Source organism: Panthera leo, chromosome A3 (assembly GCF_018350215.1).
Source record: "Panthera leo isolate Ple1 chromosome A3, P.leo_Ple1_pat1.1, whole genome shotgun sequence".
Taxonomy (NCBI): Eukaryota; Metazoa; Chordata; class Mammalia; order Carnivora; family Felidae; genus Panthera; species Panthera leo.
Window position 1 is genome coordinate 81,228,194 of NC_056681.1, and position 26,688 is coordinate 81,254,881.

General features: G+C 38.5%; 1 long non-coding RNA gene across 2 annotated transcripts in view; it reads right to left on the reverse strand.

Annotated features, from left to right (window-relative positions):
- LOC122216115 overlaps positions 1-26,688 on the reverse strand; it is a 176,259-nt gene that overhangs the window by 30,417 nt on the left and 119,154 nt on the right. For both annotated transcript variants that reach the window (XR_006200713.1, XR_006200712.1), the window contains exon 3: positions 8,770-8,831. This is a non-coding gene — a long non-coding RNA (uncharacterized LOC122216115). The remainder of the gene's footprint in view (positions 1-8,769; positions 8,832-26,688) is intronic.

Genomic DNA, 26,688 nt, shown 5'->3' on the forward strand with positions numbered 1-26,688 from the left:
GGCAGGCACCATTTCCCGCCCCTACAGCATAAACACACAGCCACCTTCAGGAACCAGCACTACAACAGCATTCATTACCTAACTTGCTTACACTATGCCCCACTCCTCCAGCCACACCTGTCTCAGTCCTGTTGCTGCAGTTCTCCTCCACCCAGAAGACTGGTGCAAACCTTGCCAACTCTGCTTCTCCCTGCTGCGTGCCCTGCAGGGGCCTTGTTACCAGCAGTGGCCAATCACCTCCCACAGAGCATGCATCTTGTTAAAACTGCATGCCCTGCCCGGGCATGCTTTGCAGATTAGGCTGGCCAGCCCTGGTCTCCACAGACGCACATACATCTGGCAAAGGATCAGCACCACCTTGTTAAAAGCATGGTGCCCCACCCATTATTTTCAAGAGCAGGAGATGTAGTTGACTTTCCTAACACCGAGGGAGTTAGACAAAATGAAGAGATAGAGGAATATACCCCAAATGAAAGAATAGGATAAAACCACAGCAAGAGATCTAAGCAAAACAGATGTAAGTAATATGCCTGATAGAGAATTTAAAGTAATGGATTTGAGAAAAGAGTGAAGGATATTAGTGAGACACTTAACAAAGAGATAGAACCAATAAAAATGAACCAATCAGAGATAAAGAACACAGTAAGTGAAATTTAAAATACACTGGAATAAGTAGCAGGCTAGAGGAAGCAGAGGAATGAATTAACAATGGAGGACCAAGTAAGCTGAGCAGGTATGGGACAACAAAACTATACACAATGAGAATAGACTTAGGGAACTCAGCAACTCCATTAAGCACAATAACACTCTCATTATAGGGATCCCAGAAAAAGAAGAGTGAGAAAAGGGGGAAGAAAATGTATTTGAAAGAATAGCTGAAAACTTCCCTAATCTGGGAAAGGAAACAGATATCCAGATCCAGGAGGCACAGAGATCCCCAAACAAAATCAACTCAAGGAGGTTCACACCAAGACACACAGTAATTAAAATGGCAAAAAGTAGTGATAGAGAATTTTAAAAGCAGCAAGAGAAGGCAGTTACACACAAGGGAAACCCCATATGGCTATTAGTGGATTCTTCAGCAAAAATTTTGCAGGCCAGAAGGAAGTGGCATGATATATTTAAAGTGCTGGAAGGAAAAGTCTGTAGCCAAGAATACTCTATCCAGCAAGGCTATCATTCAGAATAGAAAGAAAGATAAAGAATTTCTCAGAGAAACAAAAGCTAGAGGAGTTCATTACCACTACACCAGCCCTACAAGAAACATTAAAGAGAACTCTTTGAGTGGCAAGGAAAGACCATAAGTAAGAGTAAGAAAAGCAGGAAGCATAAAAACAGTAAAAAAAAATTATATCTGTAAAACTCAGTTAAGGAACTCACAAAATAAAAGGGTATAGAGTATGACACCATATACCTAAAATGTGGGGAGCAGAGGAGTAAAGAATGGGTTCAAACTTAAGTGATCATCAACTTCATATAGACTGCTATATACAGAAGATGTTATATGCAAACCTAATGGTAGCTGCAAATCAAAAAATAGTAACAATGGGGTCCCTGGGTGGCTCAGTTATTTAAGTGGCTAACTCTTGATCTCAGCTCAGGTCATGATCTCATGGTTAGTGAGTTTGAGCCCCACATCAGGCTCTGTGCTCATGGGGCAGAACATGGTTGGGATTCTGTCTCTCCCTTTCTCTGCCCCTCCCCTGTGCTGTCTCTGTCTCTGTCTTGGTCATTCTCTCTTTCAAAATAAATGAATAAACTAAAAAAAAAAAGTAACAGATATGCAAAATTAAAGAGAAAAGAATCCAAGTACATCCCTAACGAAAGCCAACCCATGGTGAGAGAAGAGAGGAAGGGAAGAAAGGAACAGAATATTTACAAAACAACCACAAAACAACAAAATGGCAATAAATACATACTTATCAATAATTACTTTGAATGTAAATGGACTACTAAATATCCAATAAAAAGACATAGGGTGTCAGAATGTATAAAAAACCAGGACCCATCTATAAGCTGCCTATAAGAGACTCATTTCAGACCTAAGACACATGCACATTGAAAGTAAGAGGATGGAAAATATTTATCACGCAAATGGATATGAAAAAGCCAGAGTAGCAATACTTATATCAGGCAAAATAGACTTTAAAACAAAGACTGTAACAAGACACAAAGAAGGACACTATAGAATCGTTAAGGTAAGAGGACAACCCAACAAGAAGACCTAACAATTGTAAAAATTGTGTATCCAACATGGGAGCACACAAAAACAAAATAGTTAATAATAAATATAATAGAACTAATGAAAGTAATACAATAATAGTAGGGGAATTTAACACCCCATTTACATCAGTGGATAGATCATCTAAACAGAAAACCAACAAGGAGACAATGGCTTTAAATGATACACTGGAACAGATGGATTTAATAGACCTACACAGAACATTCCATTCTAAAACAGCAGAATACACATTCTTTTCAAGTGAACATGGAACATTCTCCAGAGTAGATCATATATTAGGTCACAGAAATAGTCTCAACAAATTAAAAAAGACTGAAGGTATACCAAGCAGCTTTTCCAACCACAACACAATAAAACTAGAAATCAACTACAAGAAAAAATCTGGAAAGAGCACAAATACATGGAGGTTAAATAACATGAATGGATCAATCAAGAAATCAAAGAGGAAACATAAAAACACAGGAAGAAAAAGGAAACCACAATGGTCTAAAATCTTTGGAATGCAGCCAAAATGGCTCTAAAAGGGAAGTTTATAGCAAAACAGGCCTAACTCAAGAAGCTGGAAAAATCTTAAATAAACAACCTAAACTTATACCTAAAGAAGCTAGAAAGAGAAGAAAACAAAACCTCAAACCAGTAGAAGGAAGGAAATGATGAAGATTACAGCAGAAATAAGTGATTCAAAAACTGAAAACCAATAGAACAGATCAATGAACAGCTGGTTCTTTGGAAAGATCAACAAAATTGGTAAACCTTTCCAAAAAAAGAGGGGAGAGAGAGAGGGGAGAGAGAGGACTCAAATAAACAAAATAAGAAACAAAAGTAGAGAAATAACAACTCCCACCACAGAAATACAAAGGATTATGAAAGAATATTAAGAAAACTTTCATGTCAAAAAACTATGCAACTCAGAAGAAATGTATCAATTCCTTAAAACATATACCCTACCAAAAACTGAAGCCAGAAGTAGAAAATTTGAACAGACCTAATAACAGCAATGAAATTGAATCAGTAAAAAGAAAACTCCCAACCCAAAAAAGTCCAGGGCCAGATGGCATCATAGGTGAATTCTACCAAACATTTAAAGAAGAGTTAATACCTATTCTCAAACTATTTCTAAAAATAGAAGAAGAGGGCACCTGGAGAAGAAGAGGATCAGTTGGTTGGGTGTCTGATTCTTGATTTCGGCTCAGGTCATGATCTCACAGTTTGTGGGTTTGAGCCCTGCATATGCTTAGGATTCTCTCTCCCTCTCTGCCGCTCCCCTGCTCATGCTCTCTCTCTCTCAAAATAAATAAATAAATTTTAAAAAAAGTAAAACAAAAAAATAGAAGAGGAAGGAAAGCTTCCAAATTCATTCTGTAAGGCTTGTATTACCCTGACACCAAAACCAGATACATTACAAAAAAAAGAAACCATAGGTCAGTATCTCTGATGAACATAGATGCAAAAATCCACAACGAAATATTAGCAAACTCATTCTAACAATACATTAAAAAATCATTCACCACAACCAAATGGGGTTTATCCTTGGGATTCAAGGTGGTTCAATATTCACAAATCAATCAATGTGATACATCATATCAATAAGAGAAAGGATAAAACCCATATGATCATTTGATAAGATGCAGCAAAAGCATTTGACAAAGTACAACATCCATTCATGATAAAACCTCTCAACAAAGTAGGTTTAGAGGGAATATACCTTAACATAATAATAACCTTATATAAAAAACCCACAGCAAACATCATACTCAATGGGGAAATACAGAGCTTCTCCCCTAAGGTCAGGAAGAAGACTAAGATGTCCACTCTCACCACTTTTATTCAACATAGTACTGGAAGTCCTAGCCACAACAATCAGATAATAAAAAGAAATAAAAAGCACCCAAATTGGTAAGGAGTAAGTAAATCTTTCACTCTTTGCAGATGACATGATACTGTATATAGAAAACCCTAAAGACTCCACCAAAAAACTGCTAGAACTGATAAATGAATTCAGCGAGATGGCAGGATACAAAAATCAATGTACAAAAATCTGTTGCATTTCTATACACTAATAATGAAGTAGCAGAAAGAGAAATTAAGAAAATAATTCCACTTATAATTGCACTAAAAATAATTAAATACCTAGGAATAAACTTAACCAAAGAGGTGAAAGTTCTGTACTATAAAAAGTATAACACATTGATGAAAGAAATTAAAGATGACAAGAAATGGAAAGACAATTCATGTTCATGGATTGGAAGACCCAATATTTTTTAAATGTCCATACTACAGAACAATCTACAGATTTAATAGTCCCTATCAAAATACCAATAGCATCTTTCACAGAACTAGAACAAACCTACAGTTTGTATGGAACCAAAACTGACTCCAAATAGCCAAACCAATCTTGAAAAAAGAAAAACAAAACTGGAGGTATCATAATTCCAGACTTAAAGTTATATTATGATGCTTTAGTAATCAAAACAGTATGGTTTGGGGACAAAAGTAGATACACACATCAATAGAACACAATAGAAGGCCTAGAAATGTGAAAACTGGACAGCTACATGCAAAAAAGAATGAAACTGGATCACTTTATTACACTATACACAAAAATAAACTCAAAATGGATTAAAGACCTGAATGTGATATCTGCAACCATAACTATCCTAGAAGAAAACATAGGCAGCAATTTCTATGACATTGGCCATAAGAACATCTTTCTAGATATGTCTCCTGAGGCAAAGGAAACAAAAGCAAAAATAAACTATTGGGACCACATCAAAATAAAAAGCCTCTATACGGCAAAGGAAACAAGCAACAAAACTAAAAGACAATCTACTGAATGGGATAAGATATTTGCAAATGACATATCTGACAAAATGTTAGTGTCCAAAATATGAAAGAATTTATGTAACACTAAAAAACTACAAATAACACAGTTAAAAATAGGCAGAAGACATGAACAGAAATTTCTCCAAAGACAACATCCAGGTGGCTAGCAGACACGTGAAAAGATGCTCAACATCACTCATCATCAAAACTACAATAAGCTGTCACCTTACACCTGTCAGAATGACTGAAATCAACAACACAAGAAACAACAAGTGTTGGCGAGCATGTGGAGAAGAAAGAATCCTTGTGGAGTGTTGGTGGGAATGAAAACTAGTGCAGCCACTGTGGAAAACAGTATGGAGGTTCCTCAAAAAATTAAAACAGAACTACCCTATGATCCAGAAATCACGCTTCTCCATATTTACCCAAAGAATACAAAAACACTAATTTGAAGGGATATATGCACCCCTATGTTTATTGCAGCATTATTTACAATAGCTAAAGTATGGAGGCAGCCCAAGTGTCCATCAATAGATGAATGGATAAAGAAGATGTGGTACACACACACACACACACACACACACACACACACACACACACAGGAATATTACTCACCCATAAAAAAGAATGAAATCTTGCCATTTGCAACAACATGGATGGAGCTACAGAGTATAATGCTAAGAAAAATAAGCCAGTCAGAGAAAGACAAATACCATATAATTTCACTAGTATGTAGAATTTAAGAGACAAAACAAATGAACAACGGGGGAAAAAAAAGAGACAAGAAACAGACTCCAAACTGTAGAGAACAGAGCATTACCAGAGGGGAGGTAGGTGATGGGGTGGGTGAAACAGGTAAGGGGATTAAGAGTGCACTTATGATGAGCTCTGAGAAATATATGGAATTGTTTAATCACTATATTGTACACCTGAAACTATTACAACACTGTATGTTAACCACTGTGGAAATTATTAAAAAAAAAGGTCAATCATATAGAATACAAACTTCATTCTGAAACTCTCTCCAGAAATAAATCATCATGGCTTATATCTTAGAGATATACTAATTTCTCTTAACATTGTTATGTACTATGTATAATTTTATAATCATAGATCGAGGAATAACAAAAGTAGCCATTGTTTTCTCTAGATTTTCATCATAATCCATTCTGTTTCGTTCATTCATTAGAAAGCTGATATTTATCAAGTACTTGCTATGTGCTACACAAGCTATTTTAGGCACTTTACATGTATAAATTCATTTAATTCTCAAAGCAACTCTATGAAGTAAATATTTCTATTATCCCTATTGTATGGATAAGGAAATTGAAGCACAGAGATTAAATAGTTCAAATTCAGACAGTTAACAAGGGGTAAATGCAAACTTTGGTAGTTTATCTCCACTCCAAAAGCAGTGGCTTTCCATGCATTTATTCATCAGAAAATATTTACTGAGGGGCCATGGAGTATGACCTGCTCTCCTAGATGTCATGTGAAAATGTATGTGCAATCTCCATCTCAGGAAGGCTATAAACTAGTAATGAAGACAATAATCTATATACAATGGTATGGTTCTTTATAGTTTACAAAAGTATGTTCATATACTTATGCATATTAAATAACTCTAAGAAAATACTGCAGAAGATGGTACAAGCTAGTATGTAAAAAAATACATTAGTGGTATAGACAATAATTTAATAATATAGCCAGGCAAAAGGAAAGATGGCTGTGAGCTAGAGAAGGCAGTTAATTTAATGGGAGTGGTGGGTTTTGAGCTGGACCTGGACAGTGAAAGATGATTTGGATGGGCAGGGAGGAAGTGAGTAAGGTGATATTCCGGCAGCCTCCTGGGTATAGAGACACTGATCTAGAAGCTAATAAAGAGACCTGATCGGAAATAATTGAAGGAGTTGTAGGAGATAAGGTTGGAAAAGTAAGTGGGGACAGATTTTGGAGACTTTTGAATGTTACAGAAATGTTAGGGACAAAAAAGCAAGTAGTTAGTAAGTAAGTGGTAACCCAGCACATTCCTGCAACTTATTTAGGTGCTAAATGTCATTATTGCATTTGCACGGGAACTATTAGAGCTATTAAAGATTCCACAATTGTTTAAGTCATTTATTGATTAATGGACCTTTTCAGTAATGCGCACAAAGTGTCCTGAAAAGTCCAGAGCTACTTGATTTATGTATCTATGCTAATACTGTTCCATAAAAATTAGTGCTTTTTTTTGTGTTCATGATACTTTCATACTAATTTGTCTCTGTGTATTTTTAAATTCTCTGCATATACTGGGTTTCATCATTCTGCCCTCCTCCTACCTCCCCACTCTCTCAGCAAAGGTAATTGATAACAGTAATACTCATTAACACAGGAATAATGTATATATATACATATACATATATACACATACATGTGTATATATATATATATATATATATATATATATATATATATATGCATAGTCTCCATGACAACAGGATAACCAGTTATTTCAATCAATTGTATGAAAAACAGTGAAAAGTGTTCCCTGGAGTCATTTAGAAATGACTGGATCGATGACGAGTGAAGTGGTTCAATCAGAAATACACATTAGTGGGGCACCTGGGTGGTTCAGTCAGTTGAGTGTCCGACTTTGGCTCAGGTCATGATCTCACAGCTTGTGAGTTTGAGCCCCATGTCGGGCTCTATGCTGACAGCTCAGAGCCTGGAGCCTGCTTTGGATTCTGTGTCTCCTTCTCTCTCTGCCCCTAACCCACTTGCATTCTGTCTCTGTCTCTCTCAAAAATAAATAAACATTAAAAAAAAAAAAAGAAATACACATTAGTTGAGGGCAGGGAGGGGGAGAAAAAAAAAAAGAAATACACATTAGTTGACAACATTGCAGAAAACCACTAACTTTTGAAAGAATTGGCCACCATTTAGAACAACGGTTTCAAAAGTGGGCTGTTGAAACACAATATCACCTGTCCTTGATGTGGATGCAACTTCCATCTTCCCCCTTTCTACCTCCCCTCAAGTATTTTAGGAGATGTAGTTATTGCTTAAATGAAAGGATATTACAATCATTTTTGACTTAAGAATTTTACTCCAAATAAAGTGGTAACACTCTTGGTATTACAGAATCATGACTTGGAAGTCTTTGTGGATGCAGAAAATAATTTCATTTTATTGCCACCATTTCTATGTACTGAAAATATATCAAAGCACAAAACCTTTGAGACTTGATTCCATTTACTGACACAGCCTAGTTGTACTAAATAATTTGTGCTGGAATTTCTTCACCCTTAAGAGTGGGAAGTATAGGAAAGAAAGGGGAGATGGAATTCTGAAAACTTGGTTCAAATCTACTAACTGTGTGAGAACCATAGTTGAAATGTACCAGCTACATATTAGTTAACGTTTCTGGAGAGAGAAAAGGGAAAAATGACCTTTCTGAGATCAACAACAAATAGTTTTCAGGTTTAGCCTATGAAACCTAAAGATAAGAAAAGGCAGGAAAAACACTGCTTATATTGGGAAGGGTTCAACTTCCAATGGGGCAGAGGTTACAGAGTTCTGAAAAAGAGGAAAACAGAGGGAAAACAGTTCAATAAAAAATAAGAAACAAGAACATAGACAAATCAGGACTGAATGTTCAGAAACACCAACAGAGTTGCAAATTCAAACTCAGTAAATGGAAGTGTGAATGATTTTGGCACTACCTTATTTCTCTGGCTTATCTTATTTCTGTTCTCTTCATTGACACGAAAGTGGGAATGAGGACCTGAAAACAGAAGAGGGGTATTAATTGAAGGAGGAATGGAGTAAGTGAAAAACTAGAGCACTTATTTTCTCATTTCTGTCTCCTATAATTTATTTATACATTTCAATATTTCTATCTAAGACTACATATCCTTAATATATATCCTTTTCTCACTTGCTCATTACATCAAAGATAAAACATACTTAGATGATTTAAGATTAGGGTTGCCAGATAAAATACAGGGTGATTAGCTATATTTGAATTTCACATAGGCAATGAATACTTTTTTAGTATAAACATATCTCAAATATTGCATGGGACATACTTGTGCTAAAAAATTATTTGTTTTCTGTCTGAAATTGAAGTTTAGTGAGGCATCCTGTATTTTTATCTGCTAAATCTGGTAGTCATAGGAAAGAATCACTAGTCCTAAGAGGTGAATATTCCATATTTAATCCAGTTTATGGATATCCTCTACTGAAATTTTTTAAGTTTATTTATTTATTGTGAAAGAGAGAGAGAGAGAGAATCCCAAGCTGGCTCTGCCCTGTCATTGTGGAGCCGACACCAGGCTCGAACTCATGAACCCTGAGATCACAACCTGAGCCAAAATCAAGAGTTAGATGCTTAGCCAACTGAACTACCCAGGTGAAATTTTTTTATTGAAATACAACACACACACAAAAAGCACACTTATCTCAAGTGTACAGTTCATTAAATTTGCACAAAATGAACACATCCATGTAATCAGCACCCAGGTCCAAATTATGTTACCAGACTATGTTACCAGCCTCCTAGAAGTCTCCCTTGCCCTCTTTCCCCCTACTTTCCTGACCCGATTTCTGACTTCTAAAAGTATAGACTAATTTTACCCATTTTTGCCACTATTTCTATTTAGCATCAGTGTCCTCGTCCTTGTATTCTAAGAAAGTGTCTACCTACTGGAAGAGACATAGAACTCTGGCTCCAGGTTAAATGTCCAGTTGATTGGAGATGGTTGAGGTTATGGGAGAGCTCTCCTGTCTCCATGTATTAAGTGAATTCTCAACGTAGTGTATTTCTCCAGAACCCATGGGAGTAGCAGGTGGGTAGAACTTTCCAGGGAAGCTAGGAGATAATACCTTCAAGAGAACCCAGGAGATAATAAAGGCAGAAATCAAGAAGTTGTGAGTCTTTTGGAATATGGTATGTTATGAACTTTTAGGAGAAGCTGAGCGCCAAGTAGGTGGTTTTGTTGGTGATAACATTTAACAGAGAGATAGTAATAAGCAGGCATTTGACATGCCACCCTGTGCAGTTTCATGAAGATGATCTTATGAGTCACTGTCCTCTTAGGAGGAGCCGGCTGTTGCCAGTGTTCATCTGCACTGGCATAGCTTTGTTGCATAAGGTTGTTCCATGAAGCCATGTAATACCTCTAAGTCTATAATTCTCTCAACCTGTAGAGAGGATACTATTCCTATTTTATCAGAATGCACCATAACCATTCCCATTAGAAAGGGCAGGGGATCAGGATTCAGAAAAAGGCCCCTTCCACTTGTCCCCAGTAGTGTTGGGAGAAAGGCCACAGGAATCAAACTCTAAATGAGAGCAGAAGCATCTCTAACAGGATCTCATGCACCAGCCTAGAAGAGAGGGAGGCTCCAGGGGCTCACTGAGTTCAGTGAGTGTCCTCCAAGGCTTCCTTGGAGCTGAACCCCCAGGGCTGAGAAATTCTATGACAGCTGTTGCATGAGGAACTAAAAGTATATGACATGGCTGGCTAAGGACCCTTCTATCAGAATCTGAGGATATGATTACTAGTGATTCAATCTGGGAAGGACAATCTGCTATTTGACTGGGTGGAGCCATAAAGTCTGAGTAGTTTCTCAGCAGCAGTCTTCCAGGCAAAAGTGAAATACTGGTGACATCTGCCTCTCCAACCAAGCTCAAAACCAAGAAAGTAAAAGATAGTACTTCCATTTCCCATCACTATCTATACTCCTTCCCTGCTTGATGTATAGTCTGTCCTGTTACAAATGCAGTGGAAGAAAGATGTCTGTTTGCAGTATTGCTCAAAATACCAAAAAGTAGAACACTCTACCCAGCAATGGACCTTGACTAAATACATTATGCTATATCCCCCAAAATGCAATCCTATCCAGTCTTTAAAATGATGTTGTAGCAAAATTGTAGTAGTAGTCATAGTAGTTGTAGCTAGCCTTATAAAGCCCGTACTACCTGTCAGGCACTGTTCTAAGTTCTCGGCAAATGCTGACTCACTTAAATATTCACAACTCTGTGAAGTAAATATTATTATCCCCATTTACCAATGAGGAATCTGAAATACATATTTCACTTAAATGACATGCCCAAGGGTCACACAATTAGTAAGTGACAACAGGGCCAGGATTCAAATTCAGACAGGCTACCTCCAGAGTCCACGCAGTTAACTGTTGCATAATAACAAAGGAAAATGTTAATCATTTATCATTAAAGAATAAGAACAAGCTTAAAAAAAGTTTGTAAAGTGTGATTTCAATTCTATATCAAATATTTTTGAAAAAATCATGACTATATATACAAGGAAAACTTATAAGGATACATGCCATAGTGTTAAAAATGTCACAGTTGAAGCAATTTTTACCTCTTTTTTTTTAACATTCTATATTGTCTACATTTTCTATAATAATGACTCTTTCAATGAGTAAAAAAATTCTTAAAATGATTTCTTTTGGTGAAATCAGATCTACAATTGTGACTTTTATGTAAGGCCTTCTGGTGTGAAGCCATTGGAAAGCAATAACATCTTATAGAAAGCTTTCAAGGAACATGCCAACCATTTTGTTTCAGAAAAGTGAGTTTCATACTCATTCATGCAAACCAGTGCAGGGGAAATGAGCTACGTAGAGTACTGAACAGATGTCAGAATGTAGAAGCTGGCGGAAACCTCAAGCTTCTCTAACCAACCCCCTCTGTTGGTCGAGACTGAGGCTGAAGAGGTTACCCATGGAAAGCTGGTTAAGTGGGAGGCCTTTTAGAAAATGACACTAGTCTTAGGAAGCAGAACTCAGCAGGAAATTTCACAAGTCATTTTAAATGTAGCCACAGAATGGCACATCAGTAGCAAGAGGGCATTTGAGCAGATTTTTATCATCTTGTGGCCACGAAAGTTTTCTTAGAGAAAGGCTTGTAATATATTACAACAAAGATGTATTTACATAACTTCAGAGAGTTTAAAATTAGCTGTGATGGAGAAGAATCTGTTGCAGATGATGGTGTGAACATTAGCCCTCTTTCCCAGGCTATACCCTCAGACAGGGCTGGGTTATGTTCAGTGTCTCCCTGTAGGTACCTATTGAGGTAACAGAGTTCTTGGACTTCCAGTCCAGTCTGGATTTCTGGAGGGAAGGGTAAATTGAAAAACCAAGAGTCCTCCACCTGGCCCCATCTTGGATCCACATCATGGCTCATGTGAGGATAAAGAGTGGAGAGGACTGACAATCTCTAAGCAACATGATTTTTCAGAGCTTGACCTTTCCAAAGGCTACTGCCAGGAATAGGGCCAGTGAGTCCTGCCAGTTGGGCAGCTACCCCTAGCAGTTCTCCATCCCATCTGAGTGTCTTCCAGCATGTGTTGCTGATCCATGGTCTTAGGCCTCTCTCTGGCTCACTGATGATATACTACCTGTAGAGGGCAGTTCAAAACAAGGCTCTTCTTGAGTTCTGGAATGGCAGTACTTCACAGATTTTAAAGAAACTGAATATCCTGGATTGCATTAGTGAAGCAAATTTATGTTCTTTCACAGAATGTCACAATTGTAGCTGCCTTCACAAGCAATTTGCAGGACTCTAGGAGTCCTGTGTACAGACCAAATATGTATCCAAGTATGTAAACTAAAAGGAACCATGTGATAAGAGTTGCTAGAGTTACAAAGAAGGAACTGGGAGGATTCCAAGGGAAGGTTGCTTCCAGCTGAGGTAGTGAACAAAGCACTCTTTGAGCTGCCTTTGAGCTCGGTCTGAAAGATGGGCCCATATAGGAAAGGAGGCCAGGGAGAGGGATACCCTGACAGAGGGAAATCCCTGAACAAAAATTTGGAGCTTAACCAACTGGTTAAGAAGCTTGACATTTCTGCCACTCATTTGACAGAATGAGTGATAGCACAGCAAAGTGAGAGGTCCTGTTTTCTAGAACAGAGGTGTCCCATAGCAAGCCAAGAACTGAGAAAATAACCGTATTTCATTGAATCTAAGATGCCAAGATTGCCATTCATTACAACATGCACTCTGATTTCAGAGATGTTTTAATATATTTTAAGAATAGGTCTTAGAATTGATGAAACACAGATGGGTCATATCATAGAAGGCCTTGAAAATCAGGTAAGAAGGGTAGATGGTAATGAATGGGGAGCCCTGAGTAGGGGTGTGATATTATGTTTTATGTAGATTGCGCTAATTGCTGCGGTGAGGCTAAGGTAGGATATGTTGTGCTTGAACATTAGCATTAGTACAGGACAAGGATATGAGAGGTGTGGGCATGGGAATTGAAGTGATCAGACACAAGAGATTTTTCCAAGGAAAGATCAAGTGAGTCAGTCACACTGACATGGTAAGTGAGAGAGGAGTCAAAGAAAAATTCCAGATGGGTGATGAGGAAGAATGTGGTAGGCCTGTCATATTTTATGTTTCCAACTTATGTTTTCTTGTTGCATATTTTTTCCTTTCATGATTTTTGCTAGATGGTACAGTTTTGTTATTCTTTTTCTGCCCTTTCCAGTGTTTTGAAAGTTCTGATTTCCATCTTTATATGGTTAATGATGATCCTTACATATCTATGCTTACATATTTATATTAACAAAAATTAACAGGTGCTCATTCTCACACAGAATGGAAGATTTACCTGCCTTTTTCTCTTCCATCTTCATCCTCATTCCCACCCCTTTCAGGCTTTGTTGGTATTATCACATTTGGAATTGCATTTGGAGGCTAGAGTCCTATCTAGTCACGAGAGCTATTTGATTACGCTATGCAAAATAGTCCCCCTAAAATAGGATCAATATCAAGTCATCAAAAATATATTAAAGCTTATGGAAACTTGTACCCCAACGCCTGCTATGAATTTCGGTTTTATGGTCTATTTCGTGTTAATATCTACTAATTCCTAACCACCTCTAAATTGTTCTAATTTCCAATACTGCTATAATTTCTATTTATCTAAATTTTATTTTAGTTTTACTGTTCTTCAAGTTCTCCTTATTTAGTATATTTCCTATTATTATCTGAGTTTGCATGCTTCTAGAATAAGGTATGAAGCTTTAGCTGCTGCACCTTAAGGAAATCACGAGAGAGATTCAGAAGGACAGAGAATTAATAAAATATTTGAAGAGAAAGGGCTCCTGCTGAGTAGAGATCAACAAAAATGACCAGGCAACTTAGGTTTTGGATAGCAGTGACTTAGGGGGCATATAGTTAAAGCTTTTATTTTTTTATTTTTATTTTATTTATTTATTTTGTTTGTTTGTTTTGGTTAAAGCTTTTAAAATCAAGAGGTAAACATCAGGCGAATCTAGTAATAGAACCCTCACACTAATGTTACAACAGGTCTTACAACTTTTAAGAAATAAACTTAGAGAAAAAAATTAAAGCACTTGAGTTTCACAATGGGTAGTTTTGCTTCTTTTGCCTCTTTAAATCTAATTTTTATCCTTCTCTGCCCTGCTCTGGTGCTGGGAAGCTGACCTTTATGGACCACAGCAACCAACCCCCTTGCCTTCTGGCTAGCACTGGGTTTGGTGAATGGGGTGGTAGTGATAGGCACCGAGCAGGATTCTGGAAGACAGAGAAGAGTGAGGTTATTTACTCCCCATCTCCCTTGCTCTCTCTCTACCAGGGTGTTCAGGGCTACCACTCTGGTCAGATAGCTCTCTCCATATTCCTTCTGGGTTTTAGGAAACACACTCTTCCTTTCTCACTTCAGATGTATGGGCAGCAATAACCCCCCATTGTTGTTAACTCCCAGACACTGCATTAACCCCTGTTGATTTCTGTAAACCCTACTCATACCTTGTGAATAGTGCCTTTACTAACCTCCCTCAATTACCTTCATGTAGTAGCTGTCCTTTTCCAGACCTATGCTGAACCCTCACTGATGCATTAATGCACGTAGAGATCTCTGTACCTAAGAAATGGTACAAGAGACTACACCCGACTTTGTGATAAAGGCCAGTATTATAGTACTTTGTATTATTGGGTCAAGGGGCACCTGTTGGACTCAATGGTTGGGTGGAAGTATGTTTTTCTTTTTAGAAAATGAATGTGCCCACTATAAATCATCCTGGGAACTGGATAATCCCCATGTAGGAAATAAATTGAAGCCATGGACTGTGGAAGGAAGGACTTCCCTGACTCTCTGAATCAGACATCTATTTGGTCCTGGACTTTGAGGTATGGAGAAGCTTCAAGCAGGCTAACACTGGCAGCGAGCTCTCCCCAAGGCTGCAGTAAAAACAAGTTTCTGTGCTTGTCAGGAATGGCAGCAGACAACAGCAGCTCAGAGAGGGAAATAATCAGAGTTTGAGGAACTCCTAGGCTGGAAAGGCATTGTATCTGCTTTTGTCCACACCAAAAAGCAGGAGGCACGATCAAGATGCTCCCTTTGGCCCAAAGGAAAATATTTTCTCTTTCCTGAAGCTGATAGGGGGACAACACTGGGAAGAACTGAGCCCATGACAGCCAAACTTTCCTGAAAGTCAAAGCAGTGTAGTGAGAAGGCCAGAGGGGATGTATAGGAAAGCTCTATTTTAGAGTTTTATAAATAAGGAGTAAAAATCATTTACCTTCATTTAAAGGTTTCAGATATAATTGAAAGCACTTTGAGAGAGGTGACTTCCTAGCAAATAGGCTGGTAGGATAGAAGGCTGTCATAATTTTGGTATAAAATGGAAGGATAATTTCCACTGTAGTCATACACTGGGAAGCTAGGAATACATAAGTTACAGAAATAGCTTCTATGTCTAGTGGCTAGATAGGAGTTTACTAATGGAAGCTGAAATCTCTCTCTGACATTTTGAAATCAATACTGAAGAAACCCAACTTCCCTTCCACAAAATTCCTCTGGTAATTCTGCTGGGATCGGAATGTAGGATGAGGTGGCTATGGCAACATTTATGGGTTTTTGTTTTCATTGGGGTTCTGTAATTCATTTTCTCTGTACTGAAGATAGGAATAGTTCTTGGAGCTTTCACAAGGTTGAAGTGACACCCTGATTCCTATTTTGGTTTAATGGGACTTCAGATCTCACTAAGGGCCAAACCAACTCTCATTAGTCATATGAGCCTTGCACGTTTACCAAGAACTTGCCCTCCACTCTGGCAGGAAGGGCCCTGTGTGCCAGCTGAAAGGACATCACCTGATGGTCTCTAATATAATGTGCAGCCTGGACTCAGTTTACTAAGCAGTGCACCCAGGCATCATCCAAAAATATTGCTGTGAGTTATTACCCAGGATCAAATGCATTTCTTGAGATTGTTTAAAAAAAATATCAAGAGTAGCTTAATATGTTAAGAATTTTGTAATAGCTCAAGAAGATAAATTGCGGAGAAATGAATATGGACTCTCATATAAAAAATGATTTCTCTTGTCCTTGGAAAATGTTAATCAATCTTTAGGGGTTTAACTAACGTAAAATTTTAACACAAATTCTTCTATGAGCCAAAATCCGAATATTATTGAGGCCTGAAGTGTCAGGCTGTCTCCTGCCTACTACCACCAGTTATGCATGACTGGGTCCAACAATTCTACTTTAGGGACAGTTTGCTTCTTCATAGGCATACTCATTACTTTAAGGAAATTGTGAGCCTTCCTGACAGAGGGCTTCTTCTGTGTGAGGAAAGGAGACCCCACAAAGCCTGTTCTCCCTAATATGTTCCTTTGCCATCTGACCAAAGAGTGCATCTGCACAACCCCAAACTGCCCTGCCTCCCTGTCCCCTTCTGACCTTTTTAGTTAGAGTTGACGTAATCTCCAAGAGCATGTGACTCAGGCTGCGTAATGTCAGTGATCAGGCTGAACTATTATAGACATAGTGGATTAGCAGCCAAGGAGCCGCTCTTCTGACTCGGACTGCCCAGGGTTTTCTGAGGATTCATTCTCTGGCAACCATGCCACTCAGACTGTAATAGCTTTGTGATTCCAAGGAGTAATTCTGAATTACAACATGGCAAGATCCACAGTGGATGAGCTCATTTTTTGGGTGCTCATTGTCTCAACTCTAGTAACTTGAACAAAACCTCCAAGAAAGAGTAGTGTTTTTGTTTCTAGTTTATTCCATCTTAATTCTGTCATGGCTGCAATTCCACTGCACACCATGACCAGCTTGATTAAGCATGGGATGGTAAACTGTGTCTATGTCATGAGGTTAGATATCCTAAAGCTGCCTTTTATATTGGCACTGTAGGATGGGTGTGGGCTGTTATCATTTTGTGCTCCCCTACATCTTCAATATCAATATCACAAAAGGAATGCCTATGGGACATTCAGAAAACTGAACATAGGGATGGACTTTTAAAAGGCCTGTCTATTTCCACAATAGGCAAACTAGATTAGTCTTTACCCCAATTTTTCCACAACCAAGTAGGTTTTGGGGATGTCTTCCTATGTGATAATTAAATGGTAATTAATACGCTAAAATTAGTCAAATATTCAAAGTGTGGATCTTTATGCTGACAGGAAGGAAGTGGCTAAACCTGACTCCTGGCAACCTTAGACTATTTTTTCAAAATTTTCTAAGAATAAACCTCCTCAGAATTGGCTTCTTCATTTAAAGCAATTCTCTTAATTGGGTTTGAGGTTTGTTATAGTAGCAATGTGGCCAAGGGGCAATAGGTCTGCAATGATTGAAGCATCTGAAAGAAACAACTGGCGAAAGCTTACCTGGATTTGGGGGCTGATTTAAGATTTCTTTCTCTGATATTTTATGCAGATGGTGCTTACTGTTGTTCGGTGTGTATTTTGGTGTTGTCTGTCTAGGCACAGAGGTGAGTTAGCTAACACAAACTCCACTGCCAATGACTATGTGCCCTTCAATTCTTCAGAGAATTCTCAGAAGTTCAGAGGGCTGTGCTCTCCCTGCTAAGACAGGTTCATTTCATTAATGCTGTAGGTTTTCTCTTTCAGAGATAAATGTAGGAAAACAGTTTGGCAGCTCCTCAAACAGTTAAACACAGAATTACCATATGACCTAGCGATTCCACTCCTCAGTATACATGCAAAAGAATTGAAAACAGGTACTCAGGCAAATACTTTTACATGAATGTTCATAGTAGAGGTATTCACAATAGCCACAAGATAGAAACAATCCATCAATGGATGAATCGATAAACAAATTATAGTATACAATGCAATATTCAGTCATAAAAAAAGGAATGAAGTACTGGATACATGTAACAGTGTGGATGAACCTTGAAAACATTGTGTTAAGTGAGAGAAGCCAGATACAAAAGGTCACATATTATAAAAGTCCATTTACTTTTTTTTTTCAATATATGAAGTTTATTGTCAAATTGGTTTCCATACAACACCCAGTGCTCATCCCAAAAGTTGCCCTCCTCAATACCCTGTAAAAGTCCATTTAAATGACGTATCCAGAATAGGTGAATTTACGGAGTCAGAAAGCAGACTGTGGTTGGCAAAATCTGTAGGTAGTTGGGTATGGGATTTCTTTATGGAGTAATAAAAATATTTTGGATCCTGATATAGATTGCATAATATTGTTAATGTACTAAATGCCAATGAATTGGTTGCTTCAAAATGGCTAATTTTATGTGGGGCGCCTGGGTGGCTCAGTGGGTTAAGCATCTGATTCTTGATTATGGCTCAGGTCATGATCTCACAATTTGTGAGTTTGAGCCCCACATTGGGCTCTGTGCTGACAGTGTGGGAACTGCTTGGGATTCTCTCTCCTTCTCTCTGCCCCTCCCCTGCTCATTCTCTCTCTCTCTCTCAAAATAAGTAAATAAAAATACAATGGCTAATTTTATGTTATGTGAATTTGATCTTAATAAAAATAATTTTTAAATGTAAAACACACTGTATTCAGTTCTCTGCATTAAGTACATTGTAACTCAATATCCTTCAGTCCTAGGAAACAGGATTATACGCCATAGGTAGAGAAACAACTGTTTGCATCAGTTCCTGACAATGACAAGCTACTTTAGCCACCTATAATGTACCAGATTCATAAAGAGAAGCCTGACAGTTCACCAAGGAGAGAAATGATCCCTGGCAGCCGTTTTGAAATAGAAGAGCCATTCATCTCTCTGACAGCTAGAGAGCACAAGATTAAATTTTTTTCATGCTTTACAAAATGTATTTCAATAGAAAATTGATACACTGGTTTTCATGAAAAGAAATCTTGCAATTGGTGATGTGCAAAAGAGAAATGACCTATTTTTGCCCATATATTCCATTGCGTTTAAATTCTTAGTGCAAAGATAAAGGCAAGAATTCTCTACTTCTAGGGTCAGAGGGTGTCAGAATTGCCATTCATCATAAAATCAAAGAGATAACAATAATTAAGTCTTTGGAAGATAAACCCAGTGAGGGCTAGGAAAAAAAAAAAGTGGTATAGGAATTGAGTACTGAAGGATGTCACATGGGGTGGTGATCATTTGTCCTCCCTTCCCAGAGGAAAGAGGGCAGAAGCCTACCTGTACTGAGGGGCTCCTATTCAGCATTAATATGTTCTTGCTGCAAGAATGAAAAGAGACTAAACCAAGATGCTAAAAGAAGCTACAAAGTTCCTTAAGGAGGCATTTAAGACCCTGGGAAGCTGATGAATGTGATGAGGTATGAAGAGACACTTCACTTCCCTGACTCTGGGATAGCTGTAATGGGTCAGGATCTTTTGTTTTGTTTTGTTTTGTTTCTTCAGAGAAGATACCTGTCTGGTATCTTAACAGACCTCTCTATTGGTATCTAATGTAATTCCTTCATGATTACTTTCTTGTCTTTTTTCTTTCCTTTTTTAAATTGAAGTATAGTGGACACACAATGTTATATTAATTTCAGGTGTACAATATAGTGATTTGACAAATCTGTAAGTTATGTTGTGCTCACCACAAGTGTAGCCACCATCTGTCACCATAGAATGCTATCGAAATACCATTGACTATATTCCCTATGCTGTACCTTTCATCCCTGTGACTTACTCATTCCATAACTGGAATCCTGTACCTCCCATTGCCCTTCACATACTTTGCCTATCTCCCATCCCCCACCCCCGCAACCACCAGTCTGTTCTCTGTATTTAGGGGTCTGTTTCTGTTTTTTTTTGTTTTTTTTTAAGATTCAATATATAAATGATATCATAGGGTATTTGTCTTCCCTCTTATTTCACTTAGCATCATACCCTTCAGGTCCATCCATATTGTTGCAAATGGCAAGATCTCATTCATTTTTATGGCTGAGTAATACTTTCTTGTTGCCTTAATCTTAGTGGGGATAAGGAACAAAGACATTATCCTCTATAAAATAACTTTCAAACAGTGGAAGCTGACAGCAATAAGCTCATTCCTACCTCAGATAAATTTCCCATTCTCTGAGTCATAGGATCTTAGTTCTTGTTCATTTTTGTGGCATTCTTATCACTATTTTAAAGCTCTTTATTATCCTCTGAAATCATCTAAATGATTGGGCAACCTAACTTTAGAAAAGAAGCATAAAAGCTATCTGAATAAGTGTGCAAAAATAACAGAATATATTTGAGTTATTCACACACTTATTTCCAAAGATAGTCGCCATTGTTCTATGGGCTACAAAAGCCCTTGTTTGGGAGAGGTTGGGGTGTGCAGTGTGGGGCTGAGGAGAGACAGGCCAGGCAGCAAAGATAAGCTATTGATGCTCTGTTCTATGAGTGCTTGATTAGAAATTAAAAAGTGGCCCTGGAGCCAAGTAATTCCTCAAATTAAATATTAAGGACTCAACTGCCATGCCTTAAATCTTTTTCTAATTTTATTTATTTTTTTAATATATTTATTTACTTATTTTTGAGAGAGAGAGAGAGAGAAAGAGAGAGAGAGAGAGAGAGAGAGAGAGAGAGAGAGAGAGAGGAAGAGAACGAACACAAGTATGGGAGGGGCAAAGAGAGAGGGAGACACAGAATCTGAAGCAGGCTCCAGGCTCCAAAATGTCAGCACAGAGCCCGATGCGGAGACCAAAACCATGACCTGAGCTGAAGCTGGACACCTAACCCAGGCACCCTAATTTTTTTCTACTTTTATATTTTACAAGGCCAAAGGCAAAGAAACAACAAATGGTTTACTTACCCCATACAGCCAATCAGCAGAACTGAAGTTCGAATTTAGGAGTACTTTGTTGCCAATCTAGTACTCAGTCTATTGAAATGAGGTAGACTGCCCAAATTTGGAGGCCCAGTTAAAAAAATAAATACAATTCTGATAATTTTCACAGAATTGTTCTACTTAACATAGGTTATAATCTCATTCTGGTAGTAATTTGATGTTTTGATCAAACTAGCATCTCCACACTTCCTTAGTTATGAGATGTCTTATAAAGACTTACTGTTGACTTATAAAGCAATAACACAAAGCAAGACCATCAACTGAAATATTCAAATAAGTAATTTTCACATGCATTTATTGCTTTTATTTTTTTTTTTAAGTTTATTTACTTTGAGAGAGTGAGAGAGGCAGGCGGGGGGAGGGATAAGAGAGAGGGACAGACAGAATCCCAAGCAGGCTCTTGTGCCCGACACAGGGCTTGAATTCACAAACTTTGAGATCATGACCTAAGCCAAGATCAAGAGTCAAATTCTTAACCGGCTGAGCCACCCAGGTGCCCCACGTTTACTGCTTTTATGAGTCTTCATGGCACAGAGATTATGGTAGTGGTTGAAATAGGAAGTCTTTGGATACCTTTTGTGAGGGAAAAGGTCAGCATGTAGATCAGGCAAAATCACACGTAAGCTCAGTTTTTAGGATTCTAGGTAAAAGCCTCAGGCCAAAGGCTAGACTTGCTCCTATACTTTTCACTTTTCACCTTCAAGGAGAATTACAATGCATCATACTTGGGAGCCGCTAACAAAATTCTTAGCAAGATCTGAGTCACTTGGAAAAACAAATGACCTGGAAAACAGGGAATAAAAGTATGATGCAATTTATTTTCAAGTGGAAAATTGTAATTGGTTCATTTTGAAGGGGGAAAAAAAAGAACATCATTGCTGGAAGAGCAAAAGATAAACAAGAAAAATGAAATGCAGAACTTGGACAAGAAAGAAACAAGAGAGGTTTATCTCAAAGCATATGTGAAATCCAAAGTCTTCATTGGATAATATAAATCCCAAGCACTCAGAACAAGTCTTTTTTGGTGAAAAGAACTTCAAGATAAAAGGAAGTCATGGAAATGGAGGCAAACACCTGCTTTCCATCACCATGGCAGGGGGTGTGCATATTTAGATATTCTCTTGAGTTGTGCTCAACACAACAAGTACCCTCCTTAATACCCATCACCCACTTAATCCATCTCCCATCCACCAAAAAGGTAGAATTAAAATTCTCTATAATGATAAGGAACATGGGATGAGGTGTTAAACAAGGAGTTAAAGGATTGAAAGAACAAGAAGGAATGGTGAGGACCAAAGAACCAGCAACAGTGGGAAGCCATGACTCCCCCAAGGACTTGAGGGAACAGTATTACTGGGGCTCAATGGGAGCAAGACTTGTGCTGGAGGGGCTGCCCAAAATGAGTTCCGATCCTTACGCTGGGGCAAGGAGGTATGCCAAACCTAATCAGAAATGAGAGGGAAAGGGAATGGGACAGAAGGCTAAGAATGGATTTTTTTTTCTAATTTATCATTTCACACTAGCACATCTTTCTTTATGAGCATCTATAGACCATAGGGCAAATGGAGAATAATTCTGCACAACAATCACAGTGAGAAATTTTCACATAACCCTATCATAAACTGATAGACCAAGTGACCCAGAATTAGTCAGATGTACATTTGTACAATTAACAAGCTTCATTTTACAGATGTGGTATGTGTGGGTGTAAAGAGAGACAGAGAACATTTGCTCCCAACAGGCAGCAAGTATAAATTCTTTCTGAGCATATTTGCAATGCAATATTTATAAAAGTTACCATACTGTATCACAAGAGGGTCAAATGCTAAATAATTGATATTACATAGAACATAATGCAATTCAATTAGAAATCAGCCTTAAAAGATTTATATGTGTGGATACAAAATGATCTTCAAGATGTATTTCCAAGTGAAAATTACAAAGTGTAAAGCATTATCCCTACTCTACCGATATTTGCATAAAATCATGTCTCTACTTATATATGCACAGAAAATACCTAGATACCTAAGAAACTACTAATAGTGGTTGCCTGTGGGATGGGAAGGTAATTTCCTTTTTCCCTTTTTTCTTTTTTTGGTATTCTGAATCTTTTATACTATTTGTACCATTACTTTAAAAAAACCTAGTTAAAAAATGCTAAATGGATTATGTTATCCTCAATTTCTTTTTAGTCCATTCTCAAGGCACATTCCCTAGCTAATTTTGTAGTGTGTAGGATTTTAACCCAAATGAAATAGCTACCATGGCTTACTCTATGGTATGCCAAATTTCCACTTAACTTTCCTCATTTAGTTTTTCCTACATAGAAAACAATATAATGATTCCATTGTGTCTCTTTCCATTGACCCCTAAGTTGAGGTGACTTCTGAAAAAATAAAAGCTGAGCTCTTGAACATAAACAACATTCCTGTGACCTCTAAATGTGCATGTTGTACTGTTCATCGAGAATTTCTGCTAGGGATGGTAGTAATTTACAGAGCAGTTAAACAGAAACCATACAGTGGACAAATAAAATAATCCAAACAAGAAACTATTAACACAACCCACTAAAATGAATGTCAAGAATGGGACATCTAAATTACTGTATACATTTTTAAGCCTAATTCCCCTTAGTCTGAAACAGTTAACTGAGTATGCTGCCATACCTGAAAGTCATTAACATAGAGCCTGAAATGTCAATAACAAAGTAATATTTCATTTGACATTTCAAGTGATAATAAGGACAACTGAACAGAGAGCCCTGAAGCAAACAGTTTTTTTTTAAGTTTATTTATTTTGAGAGAGAGAGAGCCTGAGTGGGGGAGGGACAGAAAGAGGGAGAGAAAGAATCCTAAGCAGGCTCTGCCCCATCATCATGGAGACTGAGGGTGGGGCTGGATCTCACCAATTGTGAGATCATGACCTGAGCCAAGATGAAGAGTCCCATGCTTAACTGAGCCACCCTGATGCAAACAATTCTTTTTTTTTTTTTTTTAAGTTTATTTATTTTGAGAGAGAGAGAGCCTGAGTGGGGGAGGGACAGAAAGAGGGAGAGAAAGAATCCTAAGCAGGCTCTGCCCCATCATCGTGGAGACTGAGGGTGGGGCTGGATCTCACCAATTGTGAGATCATGACCTGAGCCAAGATGAAGAGTCCCATGCTTAACTGAGCCACCCTGATGCAAACAATTCTTTTTTTTTTTTTTTTTAAGTTTTTTATTTTGAGAGAGACAGAGACAGCACTAGTCATGAGCTGGGGAGGGGCAGCGAGACAGGGAGACAGAGAATCCCAAGCAGGTTCCGCACTATCAACGCAGAGCTCAATTTGGGGCTCCAATTCATGAACTTGTGAGATCATAACCTGAGCTGAAACTAAGACTGGGATGCTTAGCCGACTGAGCCACCCAGGCATCCCTGAAGCAAACAGTTCTTTAACAGAATTCTTTATATGGGGGGAATCTACATTGATGATCACGCTTTTATAATTCATATCTTGATTCAGATACATGAATCAAGGAAAACTGGCATGAGTGCATACATTGAGCTGCTGCTCAATTTCTTGATTTAACTGTTTGCAAATCTGTAAAATGGCAATGAATGTTCACTATTGGCCTACTTCAGAGGCGGTCTTATAAGGGGAGGCATCCTGCACTAAGCAGATGGGGTCAGAGGTGGTCAGCTTACAGGTATCTGACGGCCGGGGCAGACCTCCTCAGCAAACTTCAGCTTTCCTCTCTCACCTGGTGGCCAGTACTTGCAAGCCTGGCTGGGCTTCTGCTCAGGTTTCCATGTGTCCTCCACCACATCAGAGCAACCCTTTCTAATCAAAACTTGGGAGCTCCAAACGGTAACAGCATGGGTTTTGGAGTCAGAAAAGACCCGGATGGAAGTCCCACCATGCTTGCTATTTTATTTGCTCCCTCTCGATCACACTCTCCACCCTCTACCCTGGTGCACCCAGATTTCTGCCTTCTGGCAGAAAGGAATTCCTATTGGGTTTGGCCAGTGGGAGCCTAAACAGAAGACAAGCGGAAGAGAGAGAACTGAGTGAGATTGTCTGCAGCTGTGTCCCTCCACTGACAACCACTACTCCTTTCAAAGCAGCTTCTACGCACACTACTTTCTCCTTGCTGCTCTCTGGAAGCTAGTCTCTCCTCTTGATGCTTTAATCAAGTACTAGTCCCAGTTTATTGTACTATTCCTCATGGTCCCCTACTCTGTATCCTCATTTCGCTGTGCATTGTAAAACAGACAATCCCTCCTTGAATTATCGTCTTTCAAGTTTGCCAGCTGTTTCTGGTTAAAACTCAGACTAGGATGCCCCACTTCACTACTTATTAGCTGAACAGACTTGGGCAGAGGATTTAACTCCTGTTAGCTTCAGTTTCCTCATTCACAAACTATGAAAATATACCTTCCTTAGAGGAGTACACATGGCAAAGTATGTGGCACTTTGTAAATGTGCTCCTAGCCACATCTCTCTGAGGGGCTAAGGACTTCCTGGTAGCTGCACATAGCACCTAACTGGCTGGACCTCCCTGGAATTAAGAAGATTTCACCTGACAATGAATGTTGCCTGAAACTCTGGCTACTGTTTTCTGCAGAAACCTCTCCTGTGATCTCCACATATTGATATCTCACTAGCTCCACTGAGGTGTCTCAGAGGTACCTTAAAATTCACTATGGCCCAAACAAAACTCATGTTCTTCCCTACTAAATTTTATCTTCGTGTCCTGTAGTTCAGTAAGTCACATCACCATCTATCTAGTTTTTAAAATTAGCAATTTGGGAGTCATTCTTGACAACCTTCTGTTTCCTCTAACCAACAAGCAGCAGTTCTTGTCAATTCTGCCTCCTGTATTATCTCTCTGGAATTTGTCTATTTCTATTATGCCCCAAGCCTGACACTACAACCATCACCCAGGCCACCATTATTTCTCACCAGGACCACTGTAATAGCCTCCTCCAGGGCAAGCCTCCTCTTGCCCTTTCTAGTTCAGACTCCACAGGGCCACCAGACTGTTCTTTTAAAAGAAAACAAACCCTGACATCTAGTAACACCTTGCTCCGTTGGCTCTAGCTACAATGGCTGCTCAGTTTCTTGATGTTGATATGCTTTTTCATGTTTCTGGGCCTCTCTAAAACCCACTCCCTAGAATGTTTCCTTTTCCCCACCCTTCACACTTGGCTGATTCCTGCTTACCCTTCAGAACTGTAAATTATGTATCACTTCCTCACAGCCACCATCCCCCTTACCCTAGTTCTGGTCAGGTTCTGCTAGCATAAAGTCTCTTAGAATCTTGTTACATCTTTGTATCCCTTATCATAACACTAATTGAAGAATTCTAAAACAGAAGTTCTGTGCTGGAGTTCATCATTGGTTGCCTAGCTTCTCACACAGTGCTTTCCATGTAGTTGGCATTCTTTAAATAGCTGTTAAATTATGGATGAGTGAATGCATATTAATGCTGGTCTGGACTGTACCCAAGTTTACCATTCCCTCCCCCTACCCCAATTTGATCTGCTAGTGAGCCACAC